The sequence below is a fragment of the Sorex fumeus genome, unplaced genomic scaffold (assembly GCF_029834395.1).
Source record: "Sorex fumeus unplaced genomic scaffold, SorFum_2.1 ptg000129l, whole genome shotgun sequence".
NCBI classification, from domain to species: Eukaryota; Metazoa; Chordata; class Mammalia; order Eulipotyphla; family Soricidae; genus Sorex; species Sorex fumeus.
Window position 1 is genome coordinate 7366437 of NW_026606186.1, and position 12610 is coordinate 7379046.

Here is a 12610-nt window from a genome sequence, read left to right on the forward strand (position 1 = left end):
CCTCCCCGCCCCCTACTCACGTGAGAGCGGCTCCTTCCGCCCGACGCCCCGCCCCCGCCCCGTCCCATTGGCCCGCGGAGAGGCCGAGCGTCCACATTGGCCCGCTACCGGGCGGCGAGGGTGGATTTCCTTTCCTCGAAGCCCCGCCTGGACGCTTAGCTCGCCCGAAGCGTCTGCGCCTGCGCGCGCTCTGCACCCTGGTCTGGACCTGCCTGCTGGGTGCAGCGCTGTGGTCACTGTGTGCCAGGGCAGGACAGCAGTGGCTGTGTAACTCCTCCGCGGGGCCCAAGTGTGGCTGACTGGCCGGGGTAGTTCCTGTTGAATCTAAGAGGGACGGGGTGGGGGTACCACCACTGCAAAGAATGCCAAAGCAAGAAGTTCCCCTGCTTCACATTCGAAAGCAGCAGGGAGCAATGTTCCTCGCTCAGCTCAACAGGCCTTTCTTTAGGGCCCGCGAATGTGCTAGGCCCTTCAGGACTATCTTGCGGGGCTTTGTCCCAAACGTGTTTTTTTCTCCTTTCAGAATAGTGCAGCTCAGAAGAAAAAGCTTCCAGCTCCCAGACCAGGGGTCTCAGGGAGCTAAGACAGGGCAGGGCAGAGTGAAAAGACGGTTTTAGAGTTACTTGAAGATGAGACGGAGATTTTATTTAAGATTCATTTAATAAAACTTGCAGCCCTCTCCTAGATGAAGTTTACTTTGTTCTTGGCCCGGGGGAGGGGGAGTCTCTTTAATAATTTTAAGGCTTACTAAAATTATAATTCTGCAACCTCTTCCACACTCGTACCTTTATCCAAATGAAATGCACTCCTTTACTGGTGAAATGAGTCATTCACAATGTTTTCCTGTGCATACTGCATCCAATTCAGAGGGGGAAAGCTGCACTCTGTTGCAGTTCTTTTTATGAGTTGTCCATTACAATAGATTTGGCTTCTTTCCCACAGGAAAATGACTCTTCCTTCTCTCCTTATACAGTAATATAATGCACACCCATTTAAAAACATTCAGATAGAAATCATAATCCCTGAAATGGTGAAACCCTGAAAAAAATAACTTGACAATTTGGTGGCTATATTCACATCTTAATTCATATATATGGCATCCAAAGGTGTAATGTAAGTTTTGACAAAAATTATTTCAATGAAATTTTTTTACAGAATTAATAGTTTCCTTGGAAATGGAAACAATGGTAAGTAAAATCATCACATTTCCACCATAAATGGTAAAATGTTAATACACTCATCTACATATTGTTCCTCAAAAAAAAAAATCAATGTAGTAATCTGCTTCATGCAATTAATTATATCTACCCTATCATTTTAGTATTTTTACTTCTGGCTTAGCCATACTAATAATATCATTAAGTAAACTTTTATCTAATATCTAAAATAGTTTATATAACACTATAAAGCTGTTTTTACTAAGCATTCAGAACTACATGTTACATCTTGTAGTTAGGTCACTTAAGTATTCCTAAAACTAGCAGTTAAAAAAATTATACAATGATTTATTGAAGTCACCTGAAAAGCAGAATTTCCAACCTTCCAGTCCAGCCGTCTTGAGTTTGGACCTCAACCAGGGTTTCCCAGGCAAGCTATACCGCCCTCTAGAGGGTGCTGTAAGGACCCTGGGGGATGGTTGCAACCAAACTTGGATGAAGTTGATTTTTTATTTGTTCACTTAAAGAAGGCAGATTTCCTGTAGTGAGACTGAGTAATTTTTTCTTTTTAGCTTTGAAAAGCAAGTGGTAGGCTAAATAATTCTGGACACCTTTACTCTAGACCTTCCATTTTCTGGGAACTGAAAATGATCTCTTAAGGCTCAACCTATATATTTTGGCTAGTTCACATCCAGGGTGATAGATACTTTAATACTTCATGCTTCATTAGAAAAGATTCACTATCATAAACACATTAAAAAAAAAGAAAAGACTCACTATCAACAGCAATACTACTGTTGACTCCTTGATTAGCGATGACAGGTTTTATCAGAAAGTCCATTTTATCTTTATTTTTGGAGAGGGTATTCTAAGAGATGCTTAGGATACCTGGGAACCCTACCTGGGGACTTGGCTCACGGGGCAGGTGATTCAATGCAAGGGTTGGTCAGAGGAAGCTTTTGACAGATGCAGCAGTGCTGCTGGTGGGAATCAACTGGGCAACACCCAGGGGTGCACAGGGGCCTCTAGGGCTGCAGTAGTGCCCAGAGATGCTTCGGTGACCATGTGGTGCTGGAAATAAAACCAGGGTCGGCTGTATCTGAGGGATCTGACTTAACCCCTGTACTATCTCTTGGACTCCCAGGAGTCAATTTTAACAACCTATAATATATATAGATATAATTATATACATACACCAATTCTATATATTCTATCCACATAGCCAGTCACAGGAAAATAATTATGATTAACTGTTCAACTTTTGGGGCCAGAAAGATAGCACAGCGGCTGAAGCGATAGCACAGTGGGTAGGGCATTTGCCTTGCATGTGGTCAACCCAGGTTTGATACCCAGCATCCCATATGGTTCCCTGAGCACCGCCAGGAGTAATTCCTGAGTGCAGAGCCAGGAGTAACCCCTGTGCATTGCCGGGTGTGACCCAAAAAGAAAAAAAGGAAGAAAGAAAGATAGCACAGTGCCTTTCATTCGACTGACCTGGATTCAATCCCCAGCATCCCATATGGTCCTCTGAGCACCGCCAGGTGTGATTCCTGAGTGCAGAGCCAGAAATCATCTCTGAGCATCACCATGTATGGCCCCAAAACCAAAACAAAGAAACAAAATCCAAACATGTTCAACTTTTTATTGTAGTCAACTTTATACTTTAGTACATAGGGTACATAAAGATCATAGGGCTGTTGTTAGGTAAAATGATACCATAAGCTTGAGATGGAATGGGAATTTCCCAGAGTGCTGAAACAGGTGCCGGAGAGATTATACAATGGGCAAGGTGCTTGTCCTGCAAGCAGATGACGTGGGTTCAATCCCCAGCACTTCACATGGTCCCCAGAGCTCCTTCAGAAATGACCTCTGAGGGCTGAGTCAGGAGTAAGTACTGAGCACACCCAGGTGTGGCCCAGTACCTCCATTCCAAAATAATGCTCCCCAAAATGAATAAAATAAGAACAATTAAGTTCACGCTATAGACATCAGGCTGTCGAGGTTTTCAAGTACAGAGACAATAACAAATTTGGGATGTTGAAGATCTGGTAGTAGAGAAGTGCATGTATCATATGAAGAAGAACCAGTAAACCCTGAGCACACCCTCTTCCCACCCATATACAAAAGAGGTCAACAAACTGAAAAGAAAAACCTTTGTGCTTTTGGCAGCACATATACTAAAAAACTGGAACAATAGGGATCAGCATGGCCTGTGCACAGAATTGAGATACAAATTCATGAAATATTCCACATTAAAAAGAAATGTATCTTCAAGTCTGCCGATTCTTGCTTCTTCCTAAAATCCTATTTTTAATACCTGGAGTGACTATGTTACTGACCTTTACAGCTCCAATTTTTTATTTGACTTTTAAAAATAATTTCTCTTTAATATTTCCATTTTTTTCACAGCTCACTTTCCTAACTTTATTCACTTTTTATTATTTTCAAATGGAAGTAGACATTAGGTCTTACTCCATATGTGGCACCAGGGATCAAGTTAGGGCCAGACACATGCTAGGGAAGTGCCTACCCCTTCACTTTTGGATCACTTTTTGCTTGTTTGTTTATTTTCTGAGCCATACCAGTCAGGGCTCATTCCTGCCCTGTGCTCAGGCATTACTCCTGGAAGCTCACTCGTGCGCTCAGGTATCACTCATGGAACACATGTGGTGCCGGGGATCAAACCTTCGTCGGCAATTCTACCACTGTGCTCTATTGCTCTGACCCAAAACCGTTTCTTTTTTATTTTCCTGGTTTTTTTTTTTTGCTTTTTGGGGTCACACCTGGCGATGCACAGGGCTTACTCCTAGCTCATGCACTTAGGAATTACTCCTGGTGGTGCTCGGGGCAACATATGGTATACTGGGAATCAAACCTGGGTCGACCACGTGCAAGGCAAATGCCCTACTCGCTGTGCTCCAGCCCCAAAACCAGTTTCTAGAAGATCAACATAATCCTGATAACAAAGTAGACAAGGACATCTCTCTCTCTCTCTCTCTCTCTCTCTCTCTCTCTCTCTCTCACACACACACACACAAGGACATCTCTCTCTCTCTCACACACACACACAAGGACATCTCTCTCTCTCTCTCTCTCTCACACACACACACACACACACACTGATGAATATAGCTACAAAGATTCTCAATAAAGTGTTAACAAACCAAACCAAATTCAACAATACTTTAAAAGGACTATACAGGCTCTGCAGAGGATAGGATGCTTGCTTTGCATGCAGAGACTAGGGTTTGATTCCTGTTCCTCTAATCCCTACCAGTAGTGATTCCCAAGCACAGAGCCAGGAATAAGCACTGAGTACAGTTGGGTGAACCCTAAACATGAAAAATGAAAAACTATACATCATGACCAATGGGATTCATTCCAGGGATGCAAACTGACTTAATATATATAAATCACTTAATGGAATATATTAAAACCAATATAAGGAAAAATAAACATCATACAATCCTATCAATAGGTACAGAGAAGACTTTGACATCCAGAGACTTTGACATTCAACATCCAATAATGATAAGAACTTTCAACATTATGGGGACAGAAAGAATGAACCTCACCAAAGGAAGGACCACTCATGACAAAACACTGCTAACATACTCAATGGTGAAATAATGAAAGCTTTCCCTCAGGATCAGGCACAAGGATGTCTACTCTCAACCCTATTATTCAACATGGCACTTGAAATCCTAGACAGAGCAAGTAGGCAAAAAAAGGAAATATAAGGGTTCCAAATTGGAGAAGTAGTAAAATCATCAGTATTTGCAGATGATGTGATATATATATATCACTTCGCACCAGGCTGTTTTCACTTGGGGTGCCCCAGAGTGGGGTGGGTGAGAGCCCTCCCTGCCTCAGAGGATACAGGTCCAGCAGCCGACATCCAATACCCAACTGACGTCCAGCTCCAGGCTGCTTTCCGGACCGCGCAGCCTTTTCCATTTTCCTTAATTACCACACCATATTTGATGGGGTTCAGACATTAGGCAACAAATCATAGAGAGAAATATATATATATATATATATATATCACAGTCACAGTCCTCCCGTTATTCATCAATTTGCTTGAGCGGGCCCAGTAACATCTCCATCGTGAGACTTGTTGTTACTGTGTTTGGCATATTGAATACATCACGGGTGGCTTGCCAGGCTTTGCCGTGCGGGCGAGATACTCTCGGTAGCTTGCTGGGCTCTCCGAGAGGGGCGGAGGAATGGGCTGGAGTGATAGCACAGCGGGTAGGGCGTTCGCCTTACAAGCGGCCAACATGGCCGACCCGAGTTCGATTCCTCCGCCCCTCTCGGAGAGCCCGGCAAGCTACCGAGAGTATTCGATATGCCAGACACAGTAACAACAAAGTCTCCAATGGAGACGTTACTGGGCCCGCTCGAGCAAATATATATATATATATATACACACACACACACACACACACACACACACATATACATATATATCGGAGAGCCTGACAAGCTACTGAGAGTATCCCATCCACACGGGCAGAGCCTGGCAAGCTCCCCGTGGCATATATGATATGCCAAAAACAGTAATGATAACAGGTCTCATTCCCCTGACCCTGAAAGAGCCTCCAATCGTTGGGAAAGATGAGTAAGGAGAGGCTGCTAAAATCTCAGGACTGGGAGGAATATATTCGTTACTGGTCCCCGCTCGAGTAAATTGATGAACAACGGGATGACAGTGATACAGTGATATATATATATATATATATATATATATATATATATACACACACATGTATACATATATATGTATATATATCCTAAAGAATTGTGGTGGGAAGGTGCAATGGTGGTGGGATTTGTGTTGGTATACTGAATGTCTAACAAATCATCATGAACAACTTTATAAATCAGTGTTTATATAATTAAATTTTTTTTAAAAAAAAGAGTTCTAAAAAGCAATTAGAAACTACCAAGACAGAAAAGCAGTGAGCTACAAAAGCCATACAGTTAAAAAAAAACCTGTTGTGTTTCTATGTACAGGAAACAAACTAGAAAGAACACACAAAAAATCAATAAAACACAGTAACCACATCAAAAAGAATTATGTATCAAAAACTCCAGGTAGCCGTTAAAAGAAACAGAAGACACAGATGGAAAGATACTCCATGGTTATGGCTAAGAAGAATTAACACTGTGAAAGTGTCCATCCCACCCCATTACACAGATTCGATGCAATGCCATTCAAAATCCCAGTAACATTCCTCAAGGAAATAGAACAAACATTACTGAAATGTGTAAGGAACCACAAAAGACCGTGAATCACAAAAGGCCACAGCAAGTGAAAGGACGAGGGAGATACCTAGCTCTGGACGGCAAACTATACGACATATCTTATAATAATCAAAACCGTAGCACTGGGATAAAGTAGACAATGGAATAGACAGTGATCAATGGAAGAGAATTGATCAATCCATGTCAAGAAGCAAAGAGCAAAGAAATGGAGAAAGTGAAGTCTCCCCAATCAGCGATGTCAGGATGGAATTGGCGGGTATCATTCTAAATGAATTGATTCAGAAAGACAAATACAGGATGATCTTGCCTAGGGGGAGCCGGTGTGTGTGGGGAGGGGGGAACACACACACACCGTAAATTTCTGGGTCTAAGAAATTTTTTTTGTTTAAATTAAATTAAGGGCTGGAGCGATAGCACAGCGGTAGGGCATTTGCCTTGCACGCAGCCAACATGGCCGACCCGAGTTCGATTCCTCCGCCCTTCTCGGAGAGCCCGGCAAGCTACCGAGAGTATCTCGCCCGCACGGCAGAGCCTGGCAAGCTCCCCGTGACGTATTCGATATGCCAGACACAGTAACAACAAAGTCTCCAATGGAGACGTTACTGGGCCCGCTCGAGCAAATTAAATTAAGTGGGGCCAGAGAGATAGTTCAGCAGGTAAAGCCCTTGCCTTGCACTCCCCTGAGGAACCCTAGGAGTGATTCTTGCATGCAGAGCCAGGAGCAACTCAAGACCATTGCCAGGTGAGGCCTCCAAACAAAACAAAATGAAGTTTTAAAAAAAGAAAGGGATTAGATAGTCCCAATGTAAATAAATCCTGAGACTTGATCAATAGAACAAAGAAATGAGGGGGATAGGGGGCAGGCAGAGTAAAGGGGAAGTGGAGAATCTCTAAACATGGGAGTAGGGATGAGTGAGTCAGCACAGCACTGTAGCACTGTCCTCCAGTTGTTCATCGATTTTGCTCGATCGGCCCAGTAACCTCTCCATTGTGAGACTTATTGTTACTGTGTTTGTTATATCGAATACATCACGGGGAGCTTGCCAGGCTTTGCCATGAGGGCGAGATACTCTCGGTAGCTTGCTGGGCTCTCCGAGAGGGGCGGAGGAATTGAACCCGGCTCAGCTGGGCCGGCGCATGCAAGGCAAACACCCTACCGCTGTGCTATTGCTCCAGCCCAAGGCAGCACAGCAAGCATAAAAATATGACTTCATTACAATTATACACTTGGATACTGTTGGAGTACAGTTCCAAGCACTTCAGGTTTAACACTGGGCTGTCCTTTCTCCTCTCACAGGGAGCTTGGGTTAGTTGAGTCACACCCATCACAGTGCTCCTGAGGCTATCCCATGGGGCACTCCTAATCCTCAGTGTTTATATTTAACTCCTCCTTTGTACTCTTCTTCCTGTTAGTCACAAACATCTCCAAATCAGACACTGTATCATGTAAAGTCTAACCCTCTGATGACTCTGGGTTTTGTATATGTAAGTGAAATACTGCTTTTCTCTTTCCTTTACGTCCTTTGCATTTTATTTTAGAGTCATGTCCTTTTTATATAAATACGGGAAGACGGTTAACGCTATGCTTTTGTAAGATGGGAATTAACTGATTCTGAATAATATTTACTGCTCAGCACCTGTCATATTTTTACTTGACTTAAGCCTCAGTTGTCCTAGACTGACCTTAGTTTCTAATATCCTGAAGATGTGTCCCATGGAGGGACTTGGATGAACCCAGGGCAAACTGTAAGCTACCCTGGCTTTGAGAAGGGACAGCCTAAGTGCCATGGAACAAACTCTGGCATGACCCAAAAAGAAGGAACTGAATAAGGACCTTGTTAGAGTGAGGAAAAACTAACTGACCTGAGGACTGTAAGTCTGGGAAATATAGCGAGATGTTCCCAGAAGAAGCCACCCTTTAAGCTTCATGTAGGGTATAGGGAAAGCCTCTCTCTCTTACTGCGTTCATACAAAATGACTAGAAATATTATTAAGAAGTAAATAAATATGATAATTTAAATGGAATACCAGCAAAAGAAAGGAGAAAGGAATTCCAGCTTTGGGCCGATCTCCTAGCAGGAATCTGGAGTGCGGGAGACCCTATATGAGACTCTGTCCTTGGGTGGATTCCTGGAAGAACTGCCCTTGAAGGCAGGGCTTTACACCTCTTCACTTTCATATTGATGTTCAATCACACCTCTGTGTAATTGCTATTCCCCCAACCCTTTACAATTTCTCTGTAATTAAAGCTGAGAGATTTGAATAAACAGCCACTGATTACCAACCACATGAATTACCAGTCCATGGCCCCTGTTCCTTCATCCATCAGCAGGAGGCACAGTCATTCACCCCTGACGCACTAGGGGACCCTTGAACACTGTGGGATGGTGACTCTAAGGACGACAGATACCTCAGTAAAAATAAATGCTGCTATGGAAAGCAGACTGTCACACTGATAGGAATGGAACTGGATCCTCAGAGCAAAGATTAGATGTCAAAACTGAAACCATAAAACAGACTGAAGAAAATAGGGGCAAAACTTGACATGATATTGGCTTTAACAATGTCTCTAGGGATTCAACTCCAAAGTAAAAAATAAATAAATAAATAAAAACAAATATAAACAAGTGATGGGCTGGAGCAATAGCACAGCAGTAGGGCATTTGCTTGTGCGTGGCCGGCTGGCTGGCCGAGCCGGGTTCGACTCCTCAGCAATTCCTCCGCCCCTCTCGGAGAGCCCAGCAAGCTACCGAGAGTATCTCACCCGCACGGCAAAGCCTGGCAAGCTACCGGTGAAGTATTCGATATGCCAAACACAGTAACGAGTCTCACAATGGAGACATTACTGGGCCCGCTCGAGCAAATCGATGAACAACGGGAGAACAGTGGACAGTGGACAAACAGGTGGGAACACATGAAATTATAACTTTTCTGCATATGAAACTATCACTGAAAGAAAAACATACATAGGGGCTGGAGCAATAGTACAGCAGTAAGGCATTTGCCTTGTACGCTGCCGACCTGGGTTTGATTCCCAGCGTTACATATGGTCCCCTGAGCCCCGCCAGGAGTAATTCCTGAGTGCAAAGCAGGAGTAATAGGAGAAAAACCAACACACTGTACAGTTGATAATGGTCAAATATCCGATATATTTAGAACTCATGAAACTCAACAGCAAAAAGAATAAAGAACCCCATTCCAAAAAAGGGAGGGGGGCCAAGAGAGCACAGTATTTGTCTGGCACAAAGCAGACCAGGGCTTGAGACAGTAAGGGTCTTGTCTTGTACATGGCCCACTGGGGTTGGATCCCAGGTACCCCGTAGTTCCCCCCAAACCTGCCAGGAGCAATCCCTGAGCACTGCTGGGGCACCTTTCCACAGAGGAAAAAATAAAAGGGGGGCCAGAGAGACAGTACAGTGGATTAAACACTTGTCTTTTATGCAGTCAACCCAGGTTCGATTCCTGGTACTGCATATGGTCCCCCAGGCCTGTCAAGCAGAATCCGTAGAAAGTCTTGAGCATAGCAGGTGTGACCCCAAAACCAAAAAAAAAAAAAGGGGGAGAAGAGGGCCAAGGAGATAGTACAAGGGGGTTAAGATAGTTGTTTTGCATGCTGCCAATCCTGGTTCAATCTATGCCCCCACATATAGTCCATCAGCCCAGATGGGAGTGATCCCTGAGGACAGAGTCAGGAGTAGCTCCCAAAGATTGCCAGGTATGGCCCCACTCAAAAAATGTGACGAGTGGAACAGACATGTTCTGAAGAAGACATATTACATCCTATGAGTGAAGACAGCATTTATCAAAAAAACCAGAAATGATTAAATGAAACCCGTGCACACTGACGGTGGGAATATAAGTTGGAGCAGCCTTTATTAAAGCTTGTTTACCATGTGATCCTGCAAATCCACTCAGAGTTTACCTGAAGAATACAAAAATACTAGTCTCAAAGAGATATGCACACATTTGTTCACTGCAGTGCTATTTATAATAGTCACTATCTGGAGGCAGGATTCCGAGACAGCTCAATGGGCTGAGTGCACGCTTTGCAAGGAGGAGGTCCAGGTTCATCCTTGGTACTCCCCAGGGAGTGACCCTAAGCACCACGCCACGAATAGTCCCTTGGGTATGACCCAGAAACAAACAGATATGGGAACACCCAGAGTGCCCAGTGACAAAGAAGTGGAAAAAGAAGGCGTGAGATACACACAACCCCTACAAGGTGAGGTGAGCACAGGGACATGCCAAGCAATAAGAGTAAGAGAAAGACCCTTACAATAATCAACTATGTTCCTACACATCCAAAACAAACAAGACGAAAAGGACATTGACACATATTCCCACTTAAAATAGTATCAAAGGAGAAATAAAATGTTCGGAACATTAGAAAAAATAGCTGAAAGAAATAAATGAACCAAATAAAAGGAAAGCCATGCTGTATTTATGAGCAGGAAGACAACCATTTGTAAGATTTCACTAATACCCAAGTGATCTACAGATTCAACACAGTCTCCATCAAAATTAGACTTTTCCTTAGAAACTTGAAAGTTTACCCTTAAATCTATATGGCATATCACAGAGCCCCAAATAAAAACAAAAAGCAACATTGTGGGCCAGGGGCAGTATAGGGGGTAAGGCGCTTGCCTTGCATGTATCTGATACCTGCTTGATTTCTCTCTCAGGCATAGTCCCCATATCCCCATATCATGCATAGTACCCCATAATCCCTGGAGTTATAGCACAGCAGATAGGGTGTTCGCCTTGCATGCAGCTGACCAGGGTTGGATATGTCCGCCCCTCTTGGACAAGCTACCAAAGAGTATCCCGCAAGGTATCCGTGGCGAATGTGATATGCCAAAAACAGTAACAAGTCTCACAATTTGTTGTGAGACATTACTGGTGCCCACTTGAGCAAATCGATGAATAATGGGAAGACAGTGCAGTGCACAGTCCCCAGGAACCCAGGCCAAAGCAGGGTCCCTGAAAAAAAACCTTATAAAAGATGTAGACTGGAGGACTCAAACTTCCTAACTCCCAAAACTGCAAATATTCAGTAATTAACACAGAACGGTATTAGCATGACAGAGAGTTCACCGCAAATAGTCTAGAAGTTCTATTAAAAACACACTCCAAAAAAAAAAAATCCCCACGCTTATAGGGTCAGTTAATTTTCAACACAGTGTCAAGATCATTGATAAGGAAAGGAGTCTCGCCAACAGAGGTTGGAAAAGCCGTACAATCAGAGAATGAACTTGGACACGGCAACTGCGACTGGTAAACATACCCTGAATGCCTTGAACGCCGCCCAACTTCGGATTTACCAAAGATGAAAGTGAGAGTGATTATGTGTGCAACCACAATGGCATAACAGGCCTCAAGCACAGAAGGAAAAGGAAACACACGCCCCTACTTCACCTTCACCACCATCACCACCACCACCACCACCACCAGTCCCAATCCCCACCCCCAGTGAACAACCAGATTGCCGAGAGAAAAAAAAAAAAAAAGGAAAAGAGATTGAAGAAAAGGTACTCAAGTTTTCTGCTTGGCAGAACGACGTGGATGATGCTATTCGGGAACAGCGCGTCTACCCAGGCACTGAGCTGCACATCTGCAGGCTGGACAGCACAGCGTGAGGGGCGTTTGCTTTGCACGAGGCCCACCCGGGTTGGGTCCCAGCATCCCCGAGGGTCTCCCGAGCGCGGCCAGGAGTGCTCCGGGGGTGCAGCGCCAGGCGGGAGCCCTGAGCATCTCGGGGATGGGGGGTGGGGGTGGGGGTGGCCCAAACAAACGAACAAAAAAGCAGTAGATCTGCGGATACACCAACATCAGGGCAGACGGAGGAAGACGTGTCGTCTCGGCGGGTGGCCCGTCGAGGGGTGTGGGCGTCGGCACGCTGCAGGCGATGGGGAGGACGCGAGAGGTGCCCGGGCTAAAGACCAAAGACCACCCCAACGGCCCGGCGGCTGTCGGGGGTCCCGCGGGCGGTGCGAGTCCACATCCCGAGGCGGGAGGGACTTACCGAGGCCACGCGCCGAGGCCCACGCAGCCGCGGGCGGACGGACGGTGGCGGCGCGGCAGGCGGGTGGGCGGGAGCCGCGCGGGGCCGGGCCCGGGCCGGGGTGGGCAGCAGCAGCCCCCGCGCCGCGCACTGTCCCGCGCGCCGGCCCCCGGCCCCCCGGGCT